This window comes from Acomys minous (assembly GCF_964271855.1).
Source record: "Acomys minous genome assembly, chromosome: 1".
Taxonomy (NCBI): Eukaryota; Metazoa; Chordata; class Mammalia; order Rodentia; family Muridae; genus Acomys; species Acomys minous.
This window is the reverse complement of record NC_140483.1, coordinates 143,239,495-143,256,774: the sequence shown is the minus strand read 5'-3', so window position 1 is coordinate 143,256,774 and position 17,280 is coordinate 143,239,495.

The following is a 17,280-nucleotide window of genomic DNA, read 5'->3' as shown; positions in this document are numbered from 1 at the left end:
TTAGTGTTTAGTCTTTGGAGCCCCACTAGCCAACAACTCCAACAGAAGTGACCTACTCCTGGGACAGGGCTTTTTATTTGTTAGCCTCTGGTGTCTATCAGGGGCCATACTGTCATGATATAGGATAGTTCCATTCTCTCTCCCTCTCTCTCTCTCTCTCTCTCTCTCTCTCTCTCTCTCTCTCTCTCTCTGTGTGTGTGTGTGTGTGTGTGTGTGTGTGTGTATGTGTGTGTGTGTGTGTGTATGATTGTATAGGATAACTCCATTTTGATTGATTGTGTGTGTGTGTGTGTGTGTGTGTGTGTGTGTGTGTGTGTGTGATGGTATAGGATAACTCCATTTTGACTATATGTGTGTGTTTGTTTTGTGTGTGTGTGTGTGTGTGTGTGTGTGTGTGTGTGTGTGTGTGTGTGTAGACACATTTCAGGAAACATCCAGATTTGCACATGGGTGCTGGGGCTCCACACTTTGGTCTCCATGCTTACGTGGCAGCACTTTACCCACAGAACTATTTCCTTACCTCTTCTCACTGCATCAGCCTCCTGGATCTCTTCATGTTTTTCTAGCATCCAAGCCAGTTTTACCTGCCAAGCCTCTTCTTTCATTTGACTGGGATGATCTTATCCTGGTCAATGTCCTTCTTGTCCCTAAAGGTCTGGTTCCATTGTGGCATGTCCCCTACAGATCACCACACCCATGCCACTTTCTGCCCATTATCACTCCCACCTGCTTTAGGTTCGCTTTTAGTAGGATGACTTGCATGTGAGGAACACTATCTGTTGCTTTGTTACAACATCCCTGTCTAAACAAAGACAGGTGCTTCCTGCCTTGATCTCTGGACATTTGCCACCCATAGGCAAGAGCCTGGCAGCACCTCGCAGCTACCAAATCTATATGAGCCAAGCATATGAATGTATATTTTAGAGAAGTTGCTTTGGTGGCAATTTGGAAAGTAGACGTGAAGGGAAGGAATTTGTGATTTGGAAAGTTCTCCCTGGCTGGAGATGTTGTATGGATGGGATGCACACACTGCAGTCTCTTAGATACCAAAGCTTGGAGGGCATCTGGTAAGGCACAGAATTCATGGTAAGTGCAGCCGAGCAATGACTCAGAAGAGCCATCGTGGATTCCAACAGGTGGGCTTCTTTTCCTGTGCAGTTGCCTTCAAGCTGGGTAGCAAAATGTGGCCCAGAGAGATTTCTGTGTTTGAGTTGCTGGCCACAGGAGTATGTGCAAGCAGAATTAGATGCTTTTCCTTGAGTGGTTCCTGTCCTTCAAATCAGGGACACCTATTGGGTGCATGGGCCCAAAGTCATTTTCTAAGAGCACCACGTGGCAGGGAAGAAATGAGAGGATGAGCTTCTGGCAGTGTGTGCTCTGCCTCCCCCAACCCCCAAGCCAGGGGCCTTTGGCCCAGTGGTGGATAATGTGGAGTCGATTCTTTTCCTTGCATCTCTTCATCGTTGTACAAAGAAGCACACAGCTCTTCAGAGAAAGGAGGTTAGTCCAGCTCTGTAACTCGAGGACTCTTCTTTCTCTCCTTACCCGAGAGCCCAAGTTCTCATCCGACTTTTTCTAAGCACAGTGGAAATAGGAAAGTTACTTAGAAAAGCTGCTAAAAAGAGAACAGAACTCCCCCGAACCTGCTAATTACTGTTCTGAATCCCACGTGATTCAGACTTTATAGTCAGGGAAAATTTTTTTTTCATGGTAAATAAAAAAAAAAGCTACTCTAATGCCAATTAGCTTGTGTCCCTCTTCCCCTTCCTATACTTCGCCTCTTCCCCCTTTTTAACTTCATGCAGTGACTTGAATCCTAGAGCTTTTTTTCATTGTGTTTACTGAGAAACTGTAAACCTCATAATTGGGAGATCTGGGTGACCTGAAAGAAGAGGCAAAGCAGACTGGAAAATTTGGCCGTGTCCCCGTGGGGGTGTCTCCTTCCCTCTCTCTCTTTCTCTCTCTCTCTCCCCTGTGTGTGTCTGTGTGTATGTGTGCATGTGTGTGTGTGCTTGTGTGTGTGTGTGCCTGTGTGTGTGCATTTGTATGTGTATGTGTGTGTGCGCGTGTGTGTGTGTGTGTGTGTGTGTGTGTGTGTGTGTGTGTGTGTGTACTACATGGACCACCCCCTTTAAAAAGCATAGACTGTTCTACTTGGCATCACAGCATAGTTGAAAAGTGTGCAAGCAGAAGTCAGGAAATCTGGACTGCGGACCTCCCTGGGTGACCTTAGGCAAGCTGTTCATGTTTGCTGAGTCTAGCATTTCCTGTCATAACGTGGGAGAAATAACATGTTCTTCCCTACATTCGATTCTGTTCTGAGAATTAAATGTATATGTGAAAATGTCTTGAAAAACAAAGGTCTCTGCATTTGTAAGTCACAATTTTCTAGTTTGTCAGGTTGAAGTCTTAATCGAGAATAGATCAATCTATTCACAGTGAGTGTTCATTCATTAGACAGGATGATTGATAATGACTTGGGATTCTGGATTCAAACCAGAAGACAGAAATAAATCCACTCTGATGCTGTGTTAGACAATCTCCAATTTAGAGTGACTCACGCTGAACGTTTTAGTACAGAACTTGACTATTAGAGAGGGTTAACACCGTAGCCACCGAGGTTTACATAACTCGGGGTTTTGAGTGACAGAAGTGCTTTTAACAACAGGTGGCTCAAGCGAAGTACTCAGCAAATTTTCACAATTATTGTTGTCATTTTTCTATTTGCTGTGTCCTAAACTAGGCTTTGGGGCTGTACAGTAAAACTGTGGCTTCTGTCCTCTGGAACGCTGAAACTCACAAAGAAGGCAGGCAGCCTTACAGGAAAATAAAGCGCATGAGTGTGGCCAGGCACTGACTCAGGCCAGCACGTCTTATTTAAGTTTCATTACTCTTTTATTGCCTAGGTGAATTTGACGGTGGCTTAGCTTTTAAAATTCCCTTCCCTTACATTTGTTTGTTTATTTATTTTGCGTGTAAGTGTTCATGTGTGTGTGTGTGCATGTGTGAGATTGGGTGTCTTTGAATGTTCTTCACCTTCCTTACTCGTTTGCATGTTTATTTTATACAATGTCTTTCATTGAATCAAGATCTCACCAATTTGACTGGACTGGCTGGCTAGCAATCTTCAGGGATACTCCTGTATCTACCATGTCTGAAGGGGACTACAGGCCCATGCTACCACATGGGGCTTGGTGTGTTTCTGTTTTGGCATGGGTGCTGGGGATCAAAATAAGGTCTTCATAGCTGCACAACAAGCACTTTGCTGACTGATCCATCTCCCACCCTTCTTTTATCTTTAAAACAGGCGTATAACACAGTATTCTTTTAAGGTATTTCCAAGTGAGTCAATTTAGATAACGCATACATTTATCAAATATTTATTGGACACTATGGCTGGCAGAATAATAATACCCTAGAGATGTCCATGTTCTAATCCCTCGGATGCATGAGCTAAGTGATGTCACAAAGGAAAACTAAGAGGTAAAGTTGCTAGCTGATAACCTGCCTTTGTAGGGAGACTGTCTTCCATTGTATGGGCGGGGCCAGTGAAGTTCAGAAACCCTTAGACGCAGAGGAGGACATCAAGAGATTGCTCAGCAGGCTACCAAGATGAGACTTGATAGCCTATGATCATATAGAGGAGGAGGAGGTCCCCCCCATCACAGACATGGGGGAGGGGAATAGCGTGAAAGTGGGAGGGAGGAATGGGAGGATACAAGGGATGGGATAACAATTGAGATGTAATATGAATAAATTAATTAAATTTTAAAAAAAAGAGATTGCTCAGAGTCAAAGAGAGAGTTAAAGATTCTGTGTAATAGATCTTTAAAAGATATAATTTATTTTTATTTTATGTTCTTTGGTATTTTCCCTACATGTATGGCTGTGTGAGAATGTTAGAGCCCTGGAACCAGAGTTACAGAGAAGTGTGAGCTGCCATGCAGGTGCTGGGAATCGAATCTTGGTCGCCCCTGGAAGTGTAGTCTATGTTTTTAACTGCTGAGTCATCTCTCCAAATGGGGCCATGAGCCAAACATGACTGAAGCTGGAATGAGTCAGGTAATGTTTTCCCTAGAGCATATATGGAAAGGGCCCCAGGCATACCCTGATCTTAGCTACACGAGGCTTTTCTTGACCTTTTCACATCTGTAGCACATGATGACAAATTTGTCTTGCTTAAACCGCTAGGACTCCCACGTTTTATTAGAGCAGCAATGGGAAATGAAGACAAGTGTGTACTGTGTGCCTCAGACTATTCTGAGTGTCAGAGCTAAGGAGCTTCCAGTGCCGAGGGGGAAGGGGACGGGGATGGAGAGGGGGAAGGGGAGAGAGGGAAAAGAGAGGAGGAAAGAGAGGGGGAGAGAGAGGGAGGGGGAGGGGAAGGGAGAAGGGGAGGGAGAGGACGCACATCTCACTTATTTGCTTATGATTATTTCCAGAATCATATATAAGGACAGGAGTAAATACATGTTAGAGGAAAATACATGTGAAGGGAAAAAAAACAAGGTAAGGAGCTAGAATAAAGAGATTGTTACTTTCCACAGAAGTGTTACGGACTGCCTTGTAATGAGATGACATTTGAATGGAAACCTGAGTGAAGTCAAGACTTGACTTCTGTGGATATTTGGGAGGAAGCGCAACCTTGAGTGAGGCATCTTCTTTCCAAGGGCCGATCCCACGGAGGAAGGCTGTGACTTTGAGCCTTCAGCATCCCAAACTCCCAGCACTTAGGGAAATGAATAGCTGGACCCTGAAGGGGCCTCTGATTAGCACATCAGCCACAGGAGGCTATTACAGTAGCCTGGCCAAGAGGCAACAGTAAATTGCTCTTAGATTATTGAAAGAGAGATGATGTAAAAATGACCAGAACGGGGTATATTTTTAAAGGAGAGCTCACAAGGTGATGTTTCAAGTGGATTTGATAGAAATGTTGGTCTGGAACCATAAGATTCGAGGCTGACTCCATACAACTGTGTCATCTACTGACCTAGAGAAGACTTACTGGATTAAGAGCAAGTTTGAGGGGGAGATGTCAAATGTAGTTTGCTATTGCTATTGATAGAATCTGAAATGCTTCAGCATCTCTCAGTGAGGAGATGTTGAGGTCAGAGGAGAAATGAGAGCTGGGGAGGCAACTTCACCATGGAGAAGTCTTTGGGAGTGACTCACTTCAGGGAGTGAATACAGGCAAAGCAGAGAGCCAAGAGTGAGAGCCCTGGGGTACTTCGTCAAACAGCTAGAAAGATGAAGAGGAAGTTGCTATGAGAACAGGACTGTTAGCCAGGATGGTTTCCCGAGGGCAGAGGGGCTCAGGCAGGAAGGTGGAATGTGTGCTTTGCTGGCCTTACTCTACCCCACATCAGCCATGTCTCTCTCTCTCTGGCTTCATTTCTCTGCTGTAGACCAAGGGCTCCTTTCATTTTGAATGCTCTCTATGATTCGGAAACTGAACGGTTACAAAATAAGCATCATTAGTCATTTGTGCTTAAATTGTTCTTAGTCTTATTTTTCACGGTGCTAAAGAAGACGTATCAAGATGATCAATTAGCCATTTGAAGTATACACTTTGGGAACTTTATAGGCGCTCTCACATTGCTGTACCAGTCATTTCCATCATCTGTACTTTAATTCTGAACACATCAGACAGTAAGCACCCTTCCCCCCCCCCCCCACGGAGTGCCTTTCCCTTCCCTCCCTTCAGCCCCTGGCCATGACAATTCTTTGAGTCTCCCAACTTGACAACTCTGGATATCACATGCCAGTGGAGTCTCGGGGCTTCTGGGTCATTCTCCTTTCACCGAGCTGACATCCTCAGTCCTTCCAGGTGGCAACCTGTGCCCGCATCTCATCTCTCCTCAGGCTGCCTGAGATTCATGAGCCGGGTGCATCACGAAGCCACCTGGGTCCAAACTCCACCATTGGCCCTTATGAGCTCATGTAACCTTGGGTGTGTCCTCTAACTTTCATTTCCTCACCCTTAAATAGTGAAAAGAGTTCTCGCTTCACTATTTGGACGGACCACTTCACGTAATGGATGTGAAGCTTCTTTTAAAAGACTGTGATGCAAGAACTATTTTTAGCTGGAGGAGGCCACTAAGTTGGCTGCCAGGCATGGATTCCTTTCTCTTGGCCACCCTAATAACATCTTTCCAAGCGATTCCTCGGTCCAGCTGCAGAGTTGATCCAAGTCGCTTATCACGGCAGTCAAAAAAATGGACTTGCTTGTTTTCCTGTCAGCATCTCTGTGTGTCACATTAGCACAGCCCAAGATAAGGAGTGTGTGTGTCTAACCCAGACCCTTCAGCCTCTGGGGCCTCATTTTGAGTGCTAAGGGAAAATATAGTCCTTCCAGCCTGGAGAAAACCCTCATTCTCAGCCAGTGTTGAGCTGTGTGTCTGCCTCCATAAGATCATCTTTCTTAGAGCAGGCAGGAGGATGCACTAGTGGGAGGCAACACAAGGCACCACGGCTGAAGAGTCAGGGAGCCTGATAGACAGCCTAGATCTCCTGTTAGCCACTCTGCTGTGTGGCCTCCAGTGTCCTTTTGAGCCCTGCTAGTCTGTGGGTTATTTTTGGATTACCATCTTACACTCAGCCAGTCACTCTTGACCTTTGTGTTTCCCCAAGTTTTCTGCCACTGGGCTCATCCCCTAAAGAGTCTCTCTTCACACCCAGATGTGAGCTTGCCCCCTTGCGCTTGTCTCTGATCTGATTTCTGCCATTCTGTCTTCACTTTATTTTCTTTTTCTGATCTAATTTTCTGCCATCTTCGGTGGCTTGGTTTCAAGGAGATGCTTCACCAGTGCATGCCGGATGGTAAATGTAGATAGTGGTGTTGACCGTCACTGAACTTATGTGTTTGGAGACAAGCAATAGATTGATGTAAAAACAAACAAACAAACAAACAAAAAAACAAACAAAAAAACAGGGTCCTTTTACAGCAGATTAATCAGGCTTCCAAAGGGAAGAGGGTAGATTGCATCCAATAGCAACAGGAAGGCGACTGGTTTTTAAGCTGTGTCTAAGTTGTGTCTTCAAGAATTCATTTGGGAAGTTAGGGGACACTAAATTAAGATGTAAGCAAAAAGGCAGAGTCAATCAAAAGAACAAATCCTGGTCCTAGGAGAGAGAGTCAAAGATGAGTGGCAGCTGGCATAAAAGGAAAGAGAGTGACAGGAGATGTTTCATAAGAAGCAACTGGCCCTGGGTCCCAGGGAATCTAGGCACAAGACTGGGAGTTGGAAACCAGCATTAATATTTCCATCTAGAAAACTTGATTCACACTGTGTAGTGGGTCAACAAAGCCTGAGCACTCCCATCCCTCCTCCTTACTCTGCCGCAGCATACTTTGAGTTGCATCAGCCTTAGCACCCTGATCTCTGTGCCCAGTTTTGGCTCAAATGTCACCTCTTGCAAGAAGCTTCTTGGACCATCCATTCTAATGTATTTCCTTCCTGTCTCGCACCTGTTTCCTGCCCACGTCCTGTCTGCATATGTGGGTCCTAGTTGGAACAAGCTCATTCATCCATGTGTTTATTCCTAGGAGAGTGTGGTTCCACCTGGTAGGAGCCTTGTCTTTCTCTGGCACCTAAAATGGGGCCTGACTCACAGCAGGTGCTCAGCAACTGCATGAAATTGAAGGAGAAGGAAGGAAGGAAGGAAGGAAGGAAGGAAGGAAGGAAGGAAGGAAGGAAAATAGGGGAGGGAGGGAGGGAGAGAGGGAGGGAGGGAGGGAGGGAGGGAGCGAATGAGAGGGAGGGAGGGTTGGAAGGAAAGAAGGAAAGAGGAAATTGAAATCAGGTGAAGATGGCTGCTGCATGCTTTCCTGTCTTATTCTCTAAGTTGTGAGCGGAGCCTTTTCACACCTGTGCCCTTTCCTTTTGCAGTAGGGTCATGAGAACACCACCATGTTTCTGGAAAGCCCAAGACACAGAGAGAGGCCCCAGAGAGGGAAGGAAAGCTCTCCAATTGGGAGAGACTAGCTCCCAGCAGCTCTGCTAATGGACTGCAGCAGCATCAGTAACCCCAGCATTGTTAGCCAAGCCAGTGCTCTGAGGAATCCTAACCACGAAACTTCTTTCTTCACTCCGGGCTTTGGGACTAAGGAAGTAGTGGACATTCAGATGGAGAGATATATCAGGAATTGTGTTCTTGTGTTTTAGATCACGTATAAGAGAAATCATGTGCTTTTTGCTTATTTGTTTGGCTTACTTCACTAACTTTCAGGCTTATAAAAATTATTGTGAATGAAAAAAATTTCCTCTAAGGCTGAATAATATATAAAACATACTCTCTGTCTCTGTCTATCTGTCTCTGTCTCTCTGTCAGTCTCTCCTATCTCTCCTGTATGTGTGTGTGTGTATGTGTGTGTGTGTGTGTGTGTGTGTGTGTGTGTGTGTGTGTGTGTACTGTACACACAGTCTCTTCATTACTTCATCCAGCAAGGGGATTTAGGTTATTTCCATGTCTTGACTACTATGAATAATGCTGCAGACAACACTGCAGTGTTGCTGTCCCTATGAGGATTTCATTTCCTTTCAGTTGCTAAGTCATAAAGCAGACCAATTTCTACATCTTCAAGCAATCTTCATCCTCTTTTACACAACAGTTGTGCTAGTTTACACCACACTGACAGGTGTTGGGGCATGCTTTGTTCCACACCTTTGCCCAAAGTTTTCTCTAGGCTTTTGTTAATGCTATTTAGAGCAAGTGTGGGGCGCTCCCTCTCTGAAGTTTTGCTTTATGTTACTCTAATGGTTAGTGCTATGGAGTGCTTTCCCAAGTCCCCACTGGTCATTTTTATGCCTACAAGTTGTTCTTGGGGTAAAGGTGGTAGAAAAATTACGAGAGTGGCCAAACAATGACTGGTCTATCTTAAGACCCATGCCATGAGAGGGTGCCCACTCCTGACATTGCAAAGAGGTCCAGAACCCAGAGGCTGGATAGCCCAGAGACCCAAGATAAAACCAAACACAACTGGCAAAACAGTCAATGAAATGACCCCTAATGATATTCTGCTATGCTCGTATATCAATGCTCAGCCTGATTGTCATCAGAGAAACGTCACCCAGCAACTGATGGAAACAGATGCATAGACCTGCAACCACACATTTGGTAGAGCTTGGGGAATCCTGAGAAGAAGGGTAGGAAGGATTGTAGGAGCCGGAAGGGTCAAAGACACCACAAGAATACCCACAGAGTCAACTGACCTGCACCCATAGGGGCTCACTGAGACAGAATGACCAACCAGGGTGCCTGCATTGGTCTGACCTAGACCCTCCACACATACGTTACAGTGGCGTAGCTTGCTTTTCTTGTGGGACACCTAACAGTGGCAGCAGGATCCGTCTCTGACTCTGTTGCCTGCTTTTGGGATGCTTGCCTCCTACTGAGTTGCCTCCTCCAGCCTTAATAGAAGAGGAGGTGCCTAGTCTCACTGCAACTTGATATGCCATGCCTGGTTGCTATCCATCAGAGACCTGCCCTTTACTGAAAAGGAAGAGGAATGGATAGGGGGAGGGCAGGTAGGAGGAAGAGACTTCTTCAAGGAGAGGAGGGAGGGGAAACTATGGTTGGGATGTAAAATAAATAAATATTATTGTCACATGTGATGTGTGTGTGTGTGTATGTGTGTGTGTGTGTGTGTGTGTGTGTGTATGCGCACGTGCGCTCTCGCACCCATGTGAGCTCGCACCCATGTGACTCGCACCCATGTGTGCATATTCATATGTATGTATCACATGCACATGTGGTCAGATCATAGGGAGACCAGCGATCAATATTGGGTATCTTCCTCAATCACTTCCTCAATCAACAAATCAACTGGATTGGTTGGCCTATGAGGAAACACTGGGGGTCTATCTGCCTGTCTCTGCCTCTCCAGCACTGAGTATGGGATTTTAGATCTTTATGCTTGTCTGGCAGGTGTGTTGCCAACTGAGTTATTACCTCAGACTAATTGATCTATTCTTGTAATTGGGTATTTTATTCTCTTACTATTGAGTTATATGAGCTCTTTTGGGGCTCTTTGCGTAATAAGCCCTCTTCAGACTTAATGGTTCTCAAATATTGTCTCATAATTGGCATATGCTTTTGTGTTTTAATAATCACTTCCTTTTTAGCTCTCTGTGGTCCTATGTACTTATTTTCACTTTTGCTTTTCTGAGTGTTGGTGGGATACTAAATAAAGACTGGCAAGGCCAGTACCAATGAGCTTTCTTCTAGGTGTTTGACAGCTCCATATCTTAGGTTAGTCTTTAATCAATTTTGAGTTGATTTTTGTATAAGGGCCTAGATTATTTATTTATTTATTTATTTATTTTGCACAAAGATATAGTTTTCCAACACCATTTATTGTAGACTATCTTTTACTATTGTGTCTTCTTGGAGACCTTGTCTAAAGTCACTTGACTATATATAATAGATTTCATGTCTAGGCTGTCTGTACCATTGGGTTTTGTGCCTGCTTTTATGCCAGGCTCATATTGTGTGTTGACTGAGTATTGCAGCTTTAGGATAGTTTTTTTTCTTGGAAACTATGATTGCTTCAGCTTATTCAGTTCCATAAACATTTAGAATTTTTTTCTATTTCTATTAAAAATGGCATTGGGATTTTGATAAAGGTTGAATTGGGTCTAAACACTGCTTTGGATAGGATGGGTGTGTTAACATTGATAGTTACTACAGTCCACACCCATATGACTTTTCCCCCATTTATTTGTGACCTCTTCAAATTCTTTCACTAATGTTTTATAGTCTTTACCTTTAAATCTTTTCCCACCTTGGTTAGATTTATTCTTAATAATTTTAGTATTTTGATATTTTAAGTTGAGATGGCTTTCTTGATTTATTTTTCAGATAGATTATTACTGGTGTAGAGAAGTACAATTGATTATATATGTTGTTGTTTTTTTAAATTTATGCTACTTTATTGAGTTACTAGTTCTCCTCTGTCTGTCTGTCTGTCTGTCTGTTTCTCTCTCTCTCTCTCTCTCTCTCTCTCTCTCTCTCTCTCTCTCTCTGTGTGTGTGTGTGTGTGTGTGTGTGTGTGTGTTACATGGTCTTTTTTGTTTTCTACCTGTAGTGCCATGTCTTCTAAAATGGATATTTTATTTTTTCTTTTTGATATGGATGCATTTGTTGTTGTTTTCCATTCTGAATACTCTTTCTAGGGCTTCCATTACCAGAACTCAGAGGAAAAGCTTTACATTTTACCCACAGGCCATGTCAGCTGTGGGCTGCTTGAAAATAGCTACTGTTATGTGAGAATATTTTTTTCTGTGCCTATTTTGTTAGGAATTAACTTTTTATTTTAATTTATTATATTACTTTATGTGTATGAGTGTTCACCTGCATGTATGCCTATGCATAATGTATGTGTCATGTCACATGCATGCCTGGTGACCTTGAAGGCCAGAGAAGGCACTGGATCACCTGTAACTGGAGAGGTGCTTGAGAGCCATGTGGGTGCTGAGAGTTGAATCCAGGTCCTCTGCAAGAAGGACCAGTGCTCTTAACCACTGAGTCATCTCTCAGCCCTGAGAGTTTCTAATCATAAAAAGATGGTGAACTTTGTCAAATACTTCTCTGTGGATACTTTGTACTTTATCTTTGATTCTTTTAATGTGAAATATCACACTGGTTGATTTCCATATGTTAAGTCAACAATATCCTAAGGATAAATATCATTCAGTATGGCAAGTAATCTTTTGTTACATTGTTGGGTTCAGTTGATAGTAGTGCATGTGTGTGTGTGTGTGTGTGTGTGTGTGTGTGTGTGTGTGTGTGTGTGTGTGTTTATGAACATGCACATGTCATGCTGTGTGTGTGGCGGTCAGATCTTCACCTCTCCACTGTTCTTGAAAAGGAATGTATTCAGAACTGTGCAAACCAGCTTTTATGTTTGGTCCAGGATCCAAAATCAGGTGCCAGGCTTGTGGGGAAAGCACTTTACCCACTGGCCATCTTCTTCAGCCCTCAGTTTGCTAGCTTTTTGATGATGTTGAATATAAAGTCATCAGAGATACAGACCTATAGTTTTCTTTGCATGTGGTATCTTTGGCTTTGGCACTACAGTAATATTTTTCTCATAAAATTACTTTGGAAGTATTCCTTCTACTTCTGTTTTTTTTTTTGGAAGAGTTTATGGAGACATGGTATTAATTAATATTTGATGTTTTGTAGAATTATACCAGGAAGCAACTTGGTGCCAAAGAACGTCTCCATCCTTCCATATCACCTTCCTTTCCTCTTTCCTCCTCCACATCCATGCCCACTTCTCCCCTTTCTGTTCTTTGTCTTGGACATGAAATCCTCCTGCCCCAGCCTCCCACGAGCTGGGACTCAGGACTGTGCAATCACACTTGGCTTCTTTCTTTTGAACCGGAGGAGTTTATGGCTTTACTCCTGATGTTGCTTTTCCTCCATTCTTTGGCTGTTTTGGTAAATTGTGTTATCATTTTCATTTATTTCAAGGTATTTTAAAATGTTCCTATTGCCATCCCATCTAGGCCACTAGTTGGTTAAATATTTATTGCATATTTTCTATGTATCTGTGAATTTTCCCATGTTGTTGTTTTTTAAGGGGTGAATCACATCAATTATTCAGCACATTTTTGTTCTCTATTGCTTTGATTTCTAATTTCATCCCATTGTGGTTGGAAAAAATACTTGGTGCGGTGGTGGCTGTTTGTGTGCATGCATTCACATGTATGTGCACAGGCATGAAGAAGCTAGATGCCAAACCTGGGTTCCCTCCTCAGACATCCTTGATGCTATTTTTGAAACAGAGCCTGCCGTGGAAGCTGGCACTCCCTGATTCAGCTGGGCTGGCCAGCCATCAAACACTAGAGAGCCTGTCCCCATCTTTCTGCCATGCCTTGGATAACAGGTGGGAACCACTGAGCCTTGGTTTTTACTCAAATCTTAGAAATTAAACTGAAGTCTTCATGTGTATATGGCCAGCACTTTACCAGCTCTGTTGTCTCCCCAGTCCGGGCTTGCTATGGTTTTGATCTTAAATTTGTTAAGAGTTAATTTAGGTCTCATGCTTTTGCACAAGCTGGACTTCTACGTGCGTCATTTCTCCAGCCTCGGCCTCCAGAGTGTCCAGCTTACATGTGACCAATTCTGGAGAATGTTCCATATGTATTCTTCCTCTATGGCGTGACACATGGATGGCCCTCTGTTAAGTCTGATTGGTCTACAGATTTGTTCAGCTGTGCTGCTGCTGCTTTATTGATTTGCTGTCTGGACTGTTATTCCTGTCATATGAAATAGGGTTTGAAGTTTCCACCTAAGTTATTGCATTGCTGCTGATTTCTCCTGTAAGGTCCTTTAACATTTATTTGGAAACCTATGTATTCCAATGTTGGATCTTTTCACTTTCCCTAAGTGTGTTCTTAAACCTATAGTGTGTTTGTTTTTAAACAGAATATATTTTGATCTTTAAAAGCATCTATCTCCCTATGATGTATCTTTGGAGAAATTGTCCCATTTAAATTTATAGTGACTATTACTAAAGAAGAGAGAGTTACTGTTGTCATTTTGTTAATGTTTTTCTGTTCGTCTTCTGGCATTTGTTAGTCACCCTTTCTTGTGCTCTTTGGTGTAACTCAGAACAGTAGTTTCTTTGTGACCCCTATAGAATTTACATTAAGATTTAAAAAAAACTCACAGTATTAGAAGCCCACACTAAGCTGATAATAAATTATCGTCTTAGCTTCTGTGCTATTGCTGTGAAGAGACACCAGGACCAAAGCAACCCATAAAAGAAAGCATTTAAGTGGGGGCTTGCTTACAGTTTTAGAGGTTACCCCATGATTACCATGTCAGGAAGCAGACAGGTTTGTTGCCGGAGCAGTAGCTGAGAGCTTTGTATCATAATCTGCAGGCAGCAGGCAGAAGAAGAAACACTGGGCCTCCTGTGGGTGTTTGAAATCTCAAAGTTCACACCCAGAGATGCAGTCCTCCCTTAAGTTTACTCCTCCTAATCCCTTCCAAACAGTTCTGCTAACTGGGGACCAAAATTCAAATATATGGCCATTCTCACACAAGCCACCACACTTATCTTCATTGAATTAAAGAATTTTTTGTTTTTTACTTTTCTTCTTCTCATATTGTATGGTTCTGATGTCATGTTTCACAATATTTCTAGTATGTATTAATTAAGATAAGATAGCTTAGCTGCTTTTAGTACTTTTGGTCTTTTACATCTTATGGCAGGTAGCATTGTAATCATTTTGCTTATTATTGTAATAGAGTAGCATTTTATACTTGAAATACTCTTTTTGTGTTTATGTTTTTATCTTTTCCAGTAAGTCTTACATTTACTTGCATCTTATATTGCTATTTAATATTATTTCATTTCAACTATTGTATATTTATAAGGCAGTTCTCATGGCAACACAGCCCCAAGCTTTCCTTTGCCTGAGATGTTTATCTCTCATTTTGTAGCACAGACATTTCTAGATATAGGATTTTTTGGTTGGCCATTTAATTTTCTTTCAGAACATTGAATACACCATCCACCCCTCTGGTCTATAAGGTCTCTGATGGAAAAAAATCTTTGGATAGACTTACAAGCATTCCTTTGTATGTTATGTAGCTTTTGTCTTGCCGCTTTCGAATTTCCATTTTGTCTTTAACTTTTAACACATTTGATTATGATGAGTGTCCTTGGAGTTATTTTATTTGATGTCTAGTTGTCTTCCTGGATTTGAATTTCGATTCCTTACCTAGACTTGTTTTCACTTACAGTGGAAAGACAATGATTTGGACAAACTTAAAGATTTTAGAGTCACCTGGAGTCTCTGGCTGGGCTGACTGGGGAGCTCTAGCTTCGAGGTAGAGGCAGTTTCACAGGGCTGGAAGAGTCACTTGTGGCACGCAGTGCACGGAAACACAGTCACAGAGAGTCTGGAGACAGGGAGACGCAATAAAAGACCAAGGTGCCTCCAGAAACCAGCCATTCAGAAGGAGGGACACGTGATTTGCCCACAAGGGTTTCAAACCACTGTCTTTTTCCTCAATGACCTCGGGGGTACTGTGGGGTGCCACGTTCAGGGGGTTTAGCTGCCAGTTGTTTGAGGTGCAGCGGGAAGGGCTGAGGTGTTAAGTGTGCACTCTAATTCTCTGTTCCCTCAGAGAGAAGCTCTCTGAGTTTATTTCCTCTCCTCCACTCTGCACTGAGCTGGGAGGAGGATGGATCTGTGACAAATATTTGCATTCTATTTTAAAAGTTATTCTTTGAGAATTTCATGCAATATTTGCATTCTTATTCATATCACTCAGTCTGAACCTGGGGCTAGAGCTACCGGAGAATGCTTATTGAAAACCCGCCTCCTTACTTTGTGGGCTAAGGAATTCACAAACACAAATCCCATTCCTTCTTAGAACTAAATGATTAAGGCCCAGTCCTCAAAGGAGAAATGCTAGCCTTGATGCGTGCACAAACCCGTTCTATGTAAAAATCTACAGAATTGTTGTCTCTAGAGTGAACTCTAGAAGAAGGTTAAGGCCCTCAGAGAGTGGTTGTTTGTGCTTGTTTGTTTTTGTGTTTTATTTTGTTTTCTTTCGTTTTGTTGTCATCAGCTCCCAGACTGAGGCTTGCTAGCCTAGGGCCCACAAACTATAGACACTACAAGTGCTCAGACACTCATCCAAAACCACATCTTTGTTGTCCGAGATCTACGGAGGCCTGTGCACACAGAGCCTGGTGAGTTCCTTAAGGGATGTGATTGAGGGTACAGTCCCTCAGAGGAGAACTACAAAACTGAAGATGCTGTATATATGACCCACACATTTCCCTTCCCCAAGGAACATCACGGGCCTGGAGATTCCTTTCTGATTTTAAGGTTCAGAGCTTGGGGTGATTGAGTTTGCCATACATTTTCTATCTACTCTTCCATGGCTTCTCCTCATGTGCTTGGCACCTTGCCATCTCTCAGAGGGAAGTGGGCAGGGTATAAGTGCCTGTTTGGTGCATGAGGAGGAGCGGGAGCTGATGTCTCCTATTCGGCCATCCTGAGGAGTCACTCCTTACAGGTGTGATTTGAAAAATGTTCAGGAGGCCCCTCACCCAGAGTCTCCTTCCTCTGCTTCCCAGCTTCCATGCTTTCCAGTGACTCGCTTGGTCTAGACTGAGATGGCAGGCTCACAAACACCAACTCCACCTGACTCTAGAGTTCATAGCACCCAGTGGTTCTCACTTGATCCTCACAATACCCCATAGCCTGGGTCCTTTGGATGTTTGTTTTTGTTTTGTCTTTTTAATGGAGAGCAGAAGAGCGGAGTGAAAGTCACACAGTAAGCAGGTGGCAGAGGTCAAGGACAGATCCAGCAGACTCTGAACTCCATTGTCACATGCTCTTGGCACCACCATGGTCCTCCTGGAGGACAGCTTGTGAGCTGCATGGGGATTATCTAAAATATGAAAGGGAGTGGCATTTGAGTCCTCTATTGCCTTCCATTGGAGATGTATGATGCCATACCCAAAGGTAAGGTCTTAACTCTTTTGCCTCAGTTAGGGCTTCTTTTGCTGAGATGAAACACCATGACCAAAATGCAAGTTGGTGCTGGGGAGGGCTTATTTGCCTTACACTTCTATATTGTTGTTCATCAACAAAGGAAGTCAGGACAGGAACTCAAACATGGCAGGAACCTAGAGGCAGGAGCTGATACAGAGGCTGTGGAAGGGTGCTGCTTACTAGCTGGCTTCCCCTGGCTTGCTCCGCCTGCTTCCTTATAGAACCCAAATTTGCTTTCCCAGGAATGGCACAACCCAAAATGACCTGTGTCCTCCCCCATAATCACTAATTGAGAAAATGTCCTACAGCTGGATCTTATGGAGGCATCTTCTTAATCGAGATCCTTCCACGCAGATAACTCTAGTTTGTGTGTCAAATTGACATAAGACTAGCCAGAGCACCATCGTATAATTAAAATGTCCTCTGTGTCTTGGTGTTGGCTTTAGCTCCCAGGAAGGAAAAGGAAAGATGCTTTCACACTGTAAAGACAACCTTGGCTTCAAGCACATCATTTGCTCCATTTTTCCTCCCATGAAATATGAAAAAGCAGATGTAAAATTTTCTCTGTTTCTCTTTAAAGGAAAAAATGTGGTTGTTTTGCACATTTTTAATTTAACATATTTAAAAGGGTTGAGACTTGATTTTTTTTTAAATTGGAAGATTTATTTTGGATTAAAAAATTTAATGTGGCATAAGCCAAGAATACTTTTTTTTATAATATCAGAAGGCTAGAGAGGGGCTCTGAAGATCT